Below are 10,242 nucleotides of genomic sequence, written 5' to 3' on the forward strand. Positions count from 1 at the left end.
ACAAAGCCCGACCTGGCCGGAAGACTAACCAAATGGTCTATAGAACTGTCAGAATATGACATGGAGTATCAAACTCGGAGCTCACTGAACTCCCAAGTGCTGGCCAATTTTGTAGTAGAGCTAACAAACGAAGACACACCTCCAGAATCGGAGCTGTACGTAGACGGCGCATCCAATGACGACGGCGGAGGAGCTGGAATAGTCCTCAAGGACAAAGAAGGAATCTCAACCGAACAGTCTATAAAGTACATGTTTTCGGTCAGTAACAATCAATCCGAATACGAAGCACTTCTAGCTGGTATGCGCCTAGCAAGAGATTGTGGGATCTAAAACATAAAGGTCTACTGTGATTCCCTTCTGGTAGTTCAACAGGTAAATGACGTGTTCCAGGTACGAGAACCCTCCTTAGAACAATATCATGCACAGCTAAAATATTTAGCACAACACTTCAAACACTTTGAAATAATACATGTAAATAGAAATGACAATAACCGGGCCGATGTGCTATCAAAACTAGCCACATCTAGAAAGGTAGAAACACCACCAAATTTGTCACATATAACACTGGAATAACCTAGCATATGCAATAATATTGTCATGAGCATGTCGCAGGAACACGATTGGAGAACACCCTACATAGAGTACATAAAGCACGGAAAAACACCAAAGGAGGAAAAGAACCCAAGGCTCTTTCAAAGATGAGCAACCTTCTACACAATAATCAGAGACGATCTTTACCGAAGAGGCTTCTCTCGACCTTTGCTCAAGTGTCTAGGAAATGAAGAAGCCGCTCTGGCAATGGAAGAAACACACGAAGGAATCTGTGAAACACACATCGGAGGGAGAAGCCTCGCAACAAAAATACTAAGAACAGGATACTACTAGCCAACACTAAAAAGAGACTGCCTCGAGAAGGTCCGAAGATGTGACAACTGCCAAAAATGCTTGCCAATCATTCATAACCCGGTCGAGACTTTACATACCACAGATATCGGATGGCCATTCCACAGGTGGGGGCTAGATATACTTGGCCCCTTCCCACTTTCCAAGGGACAGGTGAAATTTCTGTTAGTAGCAATCGACTATTTTACAAAATGGATAGAGGTCCAACCGCTAGCCAAGATAACGTCGGACAAGGTAAAACGTTTCATTTGGAAATTTATTATATGTCGGTATGGACTACCCATGGACATTGTCACCGATAATGGTAGACAGTTCATCGATAAAAAAATAACGTCCTTTCTGCAAAATTTAAACATAAAACACCATCTTTCCTTGGTTGAGCACCCACAATCTAATGGGCTCGCCGAAGCTGCTAATAAAGTCATTTTGCAGGCTTTGAGGAAAAAAAGTAACAATTGCCAAAGGACAGTGGGCAGAATTGATACCCGAGATACTTTGGGGGTACAACACAACCCCACAAAGCTCAACTAAGGAAACACCTTTCAGGCTAATGTTCGGATCCGACACAATGATCCCGGTCGAAATATCCCAAAGGTCAATCAGAACAAATCATTTTGATGAAAATACAAACAGTGAAACAAGAAAGTCCGAGCTAGACACCCTGGAAGAAACAAGAGAAGAGTCAAGGGCAAGACACGAGGCGATCCAACTGATGGTCCAGCGCAAATACAACAAGAAGGTCAGACCTCGGACATTGCGAGAAGGGGATCTCGTCCTCCGACGCCTTGAGGACATTCAAAAACCAAAGGGGGAGGGAAAACTCGCAGCCAATTGGAGGGACCTTTCTGAGTCGTACAAGTCCACGTCTGCGGAGCATATTCGTTACAAACCCTGGACGGAGTTGATCTACCTAATACTTGGAATATCACTTCATTACGATTGTACCATACTTGAACAGTTGTAAACTTTTGAAGTGCGGGAGGTACTCTTTCCTACCACCGAGGTTTTATCCCATTACAAGGGTTTTACTCGGGGAGGTTTTAACGAGGCCGACCCCTTCAAAGTCAGCCGTACATATTTATAAAAACACAATTCGAAAATCATACTTAGCAAAACAAGTGTATATTCATAGCAGGGCATACTACATAGTCTTAGCCATAAGTAACACCAAAATACATAAAGAGCACCACAAAGCTCTATCCAAAAAGTCTACAATAACAAAAAACACAACAATTACTTATCAGTAACATTCACATTTTCATCCTGGACTTCCCCTCCAGGCTCATCATCAACCAATTTCCCTTTAACTACTATTTTTGTAACATCAAACTGACTGACATCAAAGTCGGGAACAAATACAGAAATTTGACTAACTGCTCGGTCGAAGCCGGCAGCAAACATCTCTATACCACCCTCCTCAAGCTCCTGAATTCGAGCTGTCAGACTCCCTTTTTCGACATCAGACTCCTTTGACTACTGCTGAAGAGTGCGAACTTGATCCTACAAAGTCCCTATCTCACCCTCTAAATCTTTCAGACGCTTCGTAAGATCCATAATCACATTATCCCTCTCGCTTAGCGATTTTTCAAGATCCTTTATCTTCTCAGCATCCTTCTTCTCTTGACCACCAGATAACTCCAGGCCCCGACCAACACATAGGAGCCTGGTAGCTACAACCTGCAAACATCACCAGGAATTCATAAATTAAACTCTAAAGCAAATCGCGAAAATACAGACCAATGAAACAAATACCTGAACATATTGGCCAACTGCCTCCTTCCCAGCACTATTCAAAAGATGGAAATCAGAAGAGCTCTGAGCAACCCTTTCCGAAAGAGCGGAATATGGAAAACGATCGCTCCAAACGGAATTCGAACTCCTACCAGTAACAAAACCGTGCAAGCACATTTGATTCTTTAAATTTCCCCTCACTTGACCGCCACTAGTAAAATCGAAACCAGAAAGAACTTCGAGCGAGTCCTCGGGTTCAGGGCTCTTCCTTTTCTCCCCATGAGGAACCGCACTAGACTGTGTACCCTCAATAGCAGTTTCTTTCAAGACATTGCTGGTTGAAGCTCCCCCCTTCACCTCCCATTTTTTCTCCAGGAAAGTTTGCATCTTGGCCGAAGATAAACTCGGAACCCTCCCACCTGAATAGAAACACGCAACAAAAACACTTGTCAAACACGAAACAAGTAAACAGTCAAGATCGGCAAAACAAAAACACCACAAACTCACCAATGTACTCGGCTAACCCAACAGAGTCATTTTCACACTGAAGAAGCTCAGCAGTGGACAACAACTTAGCAGAAGAAAAACACTCAATAAGATACTCAAGAACAAAATCCTCCTCTTCAGACCTCCCCAATGCATCAAGAACCTGCATCGGCTCAAGACACTAGTACAAGGGAAACCTCTCACATAACTCCTCATCTAGGAAGAAAGGATATTCAGTTTCAGAAGAGTGAATTTTCACAAACATTTCCTTAAAGCTTTTGAAAGAAGATTTAAATAGAGAAAATAAAGAACGCCCCGGATAACTGCTCAAGTTAATCCAGAGACCTTTACTCATTCCTTTCGACTGAAAGAGAGAAAAAAACAGGTTAAGGGAATGTGCATAATCTAGAAACGACATCAGAATCTGAAATCCACGAAGGAAGGCCGATGCATTAGGGTGAAGCTGGGAAGCGGCGCAGTTCAACTGGGTAAGAACCAGATACTCAAACTCAGTGAAAGGTAGCTTCACATTCAACTCAGAAAACAGAACTGTGTAAGCATAAAAATACGCCCAATCCTCCCTCCTCTCGCACACCCTTTCCTCCCCGTTACATGCGATCAACCCAACACAACAATGAGAACCTTTGCGAACCCAGTCGCGAACATTAAGCGAAGCCAACATCTTGGGATTTTGGAAAAGAGATGCCCGACACTTAACGTCAGCATGGACCCATTCGTAAAGGTCATCCTTGACCTCGACAACTTTATCATCTGGTTTCATCATCACAGAAATGACAGAAGCAAAGCAAGAGGGTAAGAAGGAAGGAACACTAACCTCTTGAAGCCATCATCCTCTGAAAAAATAAAAGTGAAAAACTGTCCACACTACACAAGTTTCCTAACACAAAAAACACTGTCACACGATCGAAATCCCCAATCAAACCCCAACCGTCCGATTGATAAAACTATTCAGATGACCAAGGCATTATTACCTAGAAACTAGGACCCACTAACACTCATTCCTAAAAACATCTTTTCAAACGTCCAACCAGCAATAAATGCAACCTTTCGTTTCTCTCATTTAATGTTTTCTAAAAACCATTTTTTAATTTTTTAAGCATCTAGTACATTTCTTAGAAATAAAACGGCAACAAGTTAAGTTTGGAGGATGGGACATAGGTCAAAAAATGTATAACGACGGTCAAAAATTAACCTTAACTTGCCACCAACCAAAACAAGTCAAACTTGGGGGCTGTGATCTGTACCCACAAAATTGGGCTGCCGTTATACCTCGGAAAGACCACGTCCAATAAACAGAACGCAGAATAATAGGTCAAATTTCAGGACGTTTGTCTTCAGGATAAGATTCCACTACTATGCTTGGATACGAAGCCGAGGATCTCGGAATCACTAACGTATCCTCTCACCTTAAATAGCACTGCACAGATAGCCCCAGCGGATCAGAATTCGATACATAATACAACTCACTCTCAAAGAGAAAGTTCACTATTTATAATTATCGTTCCTAAGTTATCTCCTAAGTGAAAACTGACTTAAGTTTCGAAGTCCTTTTGCAGGTATTTCCCACTGCTCGGACGAGGCTCACATTTAACGCCTAGTGAGGACAGTCATGCTAGAATCTTCGTAGCCGCCTCCGACCAATATCTCGGCTTAAGCATCAGACAGGAACAAGTGTAATACACAATGTTATAAAAATATCAATGCATATCACACGTTTATTTATAATATAAAAAAAAAATGAGCCCGTTATTGTAATTAATTAATTTTTAATATTTATTAAATAAAAAAACCTTTTCAGTTTTGACGTTCACGATTTCCAGTTGAATTATCCACTTTTTATCCATTTTATTGAAAAATCGTGAAGGAATTGGAGAGGAAAGATCAAATTAATTATCAACGTGCAGTTTTGTTCTCCGGAGATTATTTCATGCGGCTTAATTAATATCTTCCATATCATCGCTCAGACGCTCACTACTCAGAAACCAAAATTTCGAACCTTCTAAGAAACTAAACTAACGCAATAATCAACAGAAAATGGGAATAGAGTTTTTCAATTATTAAAAAAAATTAAAAATATAAAATATAATTTTTAATCTTTTATTATTCTCTCTTATATTTATTTTTTATCTTACTTATAATATGAGAAATCACACTTTATTCCTCCAATTATTACAAAAAATTAAGAGAATCTATTCCAAAAAAACTTCCATTTCCAAGGATTTAGTAAAGAGAAAAAAATAGTAATTTTAATTTGAATTCATAATTAGTTCAAGCGTTTTTTCTCCCGTTTCTCGAATCCTACGATCCATTATTTAGTCATCAGGTTCGAATTTGTTACCAATAATTAAAGTATTAAATAGAAGATAACTATATACATACTTTTATGTCATTCATAAAGTCAAGTGATTAAAAGATAATATTTGTGTGAGAATTTGGTATTCGAAAACATTGATTAATTTTTAACCATCAAAAACTTAAATTACAAAAAATTTTACATCATTATCTTATCTTATTTTATTTTATCTTATCGTATACACTAAGGTAACGTTTATTTTGAGGTACTAGGACAGAGACTGGAAGACTGAGATTCAGTATCATGTTTGTTGGCTCAGAGATTTGTATTAAAATTTTTGTCTTTGTCTCCAAAATTTCAATATTTCAGTACCTCTAAAAAATGGGATATAGGGGATTGAAATTTTTAGAGACAGAGACTGAAACTTTAATAATATTTTATACCTAAAATACCTTTATTTCAATTAATTAATTTTAATTTTACCCTTTATACAAATTAAATTAGAGTTTTATTCTTGTTTTAATTTCTGTCTCCCACTTTACACCAAACAAAATATTAAAATTTATTTCAATCTCTTTTTAAATCTCTATCTCTCCATCTCAATTTCTCAATTTCTGTCTCTCTACCAAACACTACTTAGGGTGTGTTTGGATTTGCGTTGGAGAAGAGAGAAGCTCGTTTGAGTTCCTTGAACGCTTCATCTTCATGTTTGGCAACACTTTTATGCTGTAAACGCAGAAGTGATTTCTGTCTTCAACTCACGTTTACCAAAAGCTAAAAATTCTAGCTTTTCCGTTCACCTTTTCACGTTGGATTGAACTTTATGTTCTATGTACCAATTATGTCCTTCATTATTCGTATGTTTATTGTTTTTTTTATAATATTTTTTTCTAATACTCTCTTATGTATATTATTATTTTTTATAAAATTTCTATTTTTTTTATATGGTTCTTTTACTGTTATTGTTATTTTTTTTGTATGAAATATTTTTTTTACTTTGTATTATGATTCTATTAATCCTATTAGAGTACTAAAAAATATTGAGAGTACTAAAAAAATATTAAAATTTATTTAAATATTTAAAATAAAATTATAAGATAACATAAAATAGTTATTTAAATTCATGTCCTTTTCTGTAATTTTTTATCTAAAAGTGATTTTGAATAATGTAATCCAAATAATATTTAGTTTACTATAATCTATTTTGAATAAGAATTACCAAACATAAACCACGTTAATACTAACTCACTTTTGATCAAAATCAATTCTACAAAATCAATTTTATACAAACCTCTGTTTGCAAACCGTAATCCAAACACACACTTAATTGCTAGATTCCAAAACCCAATAATATACAATGCCATCCAATACTCAAAATGAATCACTCCATTACCTCATAGGTGTGCAGAAATATCACATCTAAATTCTAAACATTCAACCTGTCTTCACACAAACAAAAACTAATCATCAATAGAAACTTACCATAAAAAATTCCAATATTATCATGCATCTAATGCATATTTGGTCTTAATAAAAATATGGTAATTAAATACTCAATTGAAGATATTTTAATAAAAATAATACTTGAGAAATTTAGCGTGTTTGACTAAATTTTTTAATATAATAAATGCTTATATTTTAATTATTATTTTCATAAAAAAACATCTTCATAAAAATAAATATCTCAGCCCTTTTTGTTTTTATGTTTTTTTACGCATTTTACAATAAAAAGTATCTTTGCTAACATATAAATTAAATCATATAATTTCTTTTTACAATTAAATTCATTAATAACTAGTTTTTCTCGATGGGTATAATATATCCATCTATATATTTTAGACTATAGAATGGATATCATCTATGAATTAGTTCATCGAAAAAACAAATGCGTTCAGTATCAAAACGAGAAAGAAATGTCTACAATAAAAGAGAGAATGAAACATTAGTAGAAAATTGCAACTTGCTGGTGTTTACCACTTTGCGAATTGAGTTGGTTTAGATTTTATGATCCCAAGAATTTTAGAAACACTAGAAACGTTATCCATTTCCAACTCAATAGTTTTGTCTCTCTTCTGAGTAACAAAGTAGCAACTACCTCGCTCTATGCTGATTACTGTAACGGTAGACTCTTCTAGCTAAAAGCTGACCTTCAAAACCTTGAAATGCTTTATAGCAAGAGTAGAATGACAATGCCATTTCTCGAGAAAAAAAACTCCTTCGCTCTTGTTTTTAATTTTTGTAAGACAATGTAATTTTTCTTTAATATTATTACTGTTAGTAAAATTTAGATCTCTAAATTTTGGATTTTTATTTTAGAGAATAAAGTGTGATCTTTTCTTTTTTTTTTTACCAAAGATATAAGACTCGAACCCGCAACCTCTTAATAAAGTGTGATCTCTTATCATTGAATATTTTCTCTCTCATATTTTTTTTTGTCACACCTATAAAATAAATTGTGAGAGATCACACTTTACCCTCTAAAGTGAAATTCAAAATTTAGAGGATCCAAATCCCTGTTAGTAGGGCTGGAAGTGAGTCGAGTTAGACCAAACTCAATCTTGATTCACAATAATTAAGCTTGACTCACGGCTCGACTCATTAACAATCGAGTCTATTTCGTAAGCTCAAGCTTGGCTCAACGAAAGCTCACGAGTTGGCTCGAGCTCATGGCTCAAAGAATAGGAACATAATCTATAATTCTATATCAATAAATTATAACTTATATATATTAAAAAATATTTAAAAAATAAATTTAATATATTATTTATCTATCAATTATAAATTTCTTCTTTATGTTCTACATCAAAATTATATATAAAAAATGACTATAAAATTTTAAACAATTAACATTAATATATATGTAAAATTATATATTACTATTATATATATATATATATATATATATATATATATTAAATTCTTAATACGCATTTAATCTATATTTTTAATATTATATATATAATCGAACCAGCCCACAAACTAATGAGCTGAACTTATCCAAACTCAAACTCAGCTCACCAGCTCACGAGTTCATCTTATCAAACTATTAATGAGTCGAGTTCAAATTAGTTCATGAACTGGCTTGACTCACTTATAGTCCTATCTGCTAGTAGAAGTTGTTAACTATCACGTTAACATATTGAGTTGAACGTTAAATAACAACATGAAATAAATATGCATCAATTTGTCTCTAAATTTTAATTAGAAACTTATTTATTCTTATTCATTCAAATAAAATAGTCGTTTTGACGTCGAATTAATAAAAAATTTATTTGTTTAAAATCTATTTTTTTGAAAAAAATTTATAATTGAATTTAACTAAAGACATGTATTAAGAATTAAGATTATTAATTTAAAATTTTTTTATAAAATATTTTATTTTTATAATTGAATTTAACTAAAGGCACGTATGATAATTGATAACTATAGTACAAACTGCCCATTAGACGCCCTCTCCTTAGTATTAGCTGATAATATTTAGGTGTATTTAGGGTGGGTTTCATTTTGCCTTGAAAAGAGAAGTGTGTTTGAGTTATTTAAATATTTTATCTTTATGTTTGACAAGGCTTTTATCATTTAAAGGTTATAAAAGTTATATGTACTAAAAGTTATAAATTTTAGTTTCAACCCATGTTTATCAAAAATTACAAATTATAGTTTTTTTGTTTATTTTTTCACGTATTAAAATTTATGTTATATATATCAATTATGTCATTTATTATTCGTATATTTATTATTTTTTTATAATATTTTTTTAATATTCTCTTATGCATATTACTATTTTTTATAAAACTATTATTTTTTGTTTATATAAGTTCTTTTATTGTTATTTTTTTGTATAGAATATTTTTTTTATTTTGTATTATGATTTTATTAATTCTATTAGACTACTGAAAGTATTAAGAAAAATATTAAAATTTATTTAAATATTTAAAATAAAATTATAAGATAATATAAAATAATTATTTAAATTTATGTCTTTTTCTGTAATTTTTTATCTAAGAGTGATTTTAAATAATATAATCTAAACAATATTTAATTTACTATAATCCATTTTAAATAAAAATGATCAAACATAAACCACATTAATACTAACTCACTTTTGATCAAAATCAATTTTACAAAATCAATTTTATACAAATTTTTATTTACAAATAGTAATTCAATCACACACTTAACATTTTATTCAAAAACGTCTTACATATAAGTATAACTAAGCATATTAACGCCAATGAGTAATAGCTCAAATGACATAAACTCCCCATGGCATAGTTTTTCCATACTCAATTAAGAGGTTGCGGGTTCGAGTCTCTTATCTTTAGTAAAAAAAAAAAACTAAGCATATTAACAAAATAATGCTTTTTAGTTTAGTATTTTGCATCTACAGAGTGTAATATGATTTCGCGCGGCTTAAACAATTAAAAAAAGTGTTATTAACTTAGGAAAAGTTTAGGGACCAGCAATTTTATCAAATTTTGGCCAGCATGTAACCATCAAAGAAGAGTAAGCCATTTGATGAAATCTCACATTAATCTCACACCATTAAAAGTCTCATTGATGGCTATTTAATGGCTATAAATCCCAAAAATTGCTGACCCCTAGGATTCCTCGTTAACTTATTATAAATAGGCATTAGCAATTTAGCATATAAATAAATGATTTAAAAATAATGACATTTTAATAATTAATTCAAATACTATAACAAATGTCACCAAAAAAAAAATACTATAACAAATGAATATTTTCAGGTTTGTCATAAACTAAATATTTTGAAAATAAAAATAGTATGTTGGTTAGTCCACTAATAC

The sequence above is a fragment of the Arachis hypogaea genome, chromosome 11, assembly GCF_003086295.3.
Source record: "Arachis hypogaea cultivar Tifrunner chromosome 11, arahy.Tifrunner.gnm2.J5K5, whole genome shotgun sequence".
NCBI lineage: Eukaryota > Viridiplantae > Streptophyta > Magnoliopsida > Fabales > Fabaceae > Arachis > Arachis hypogaea.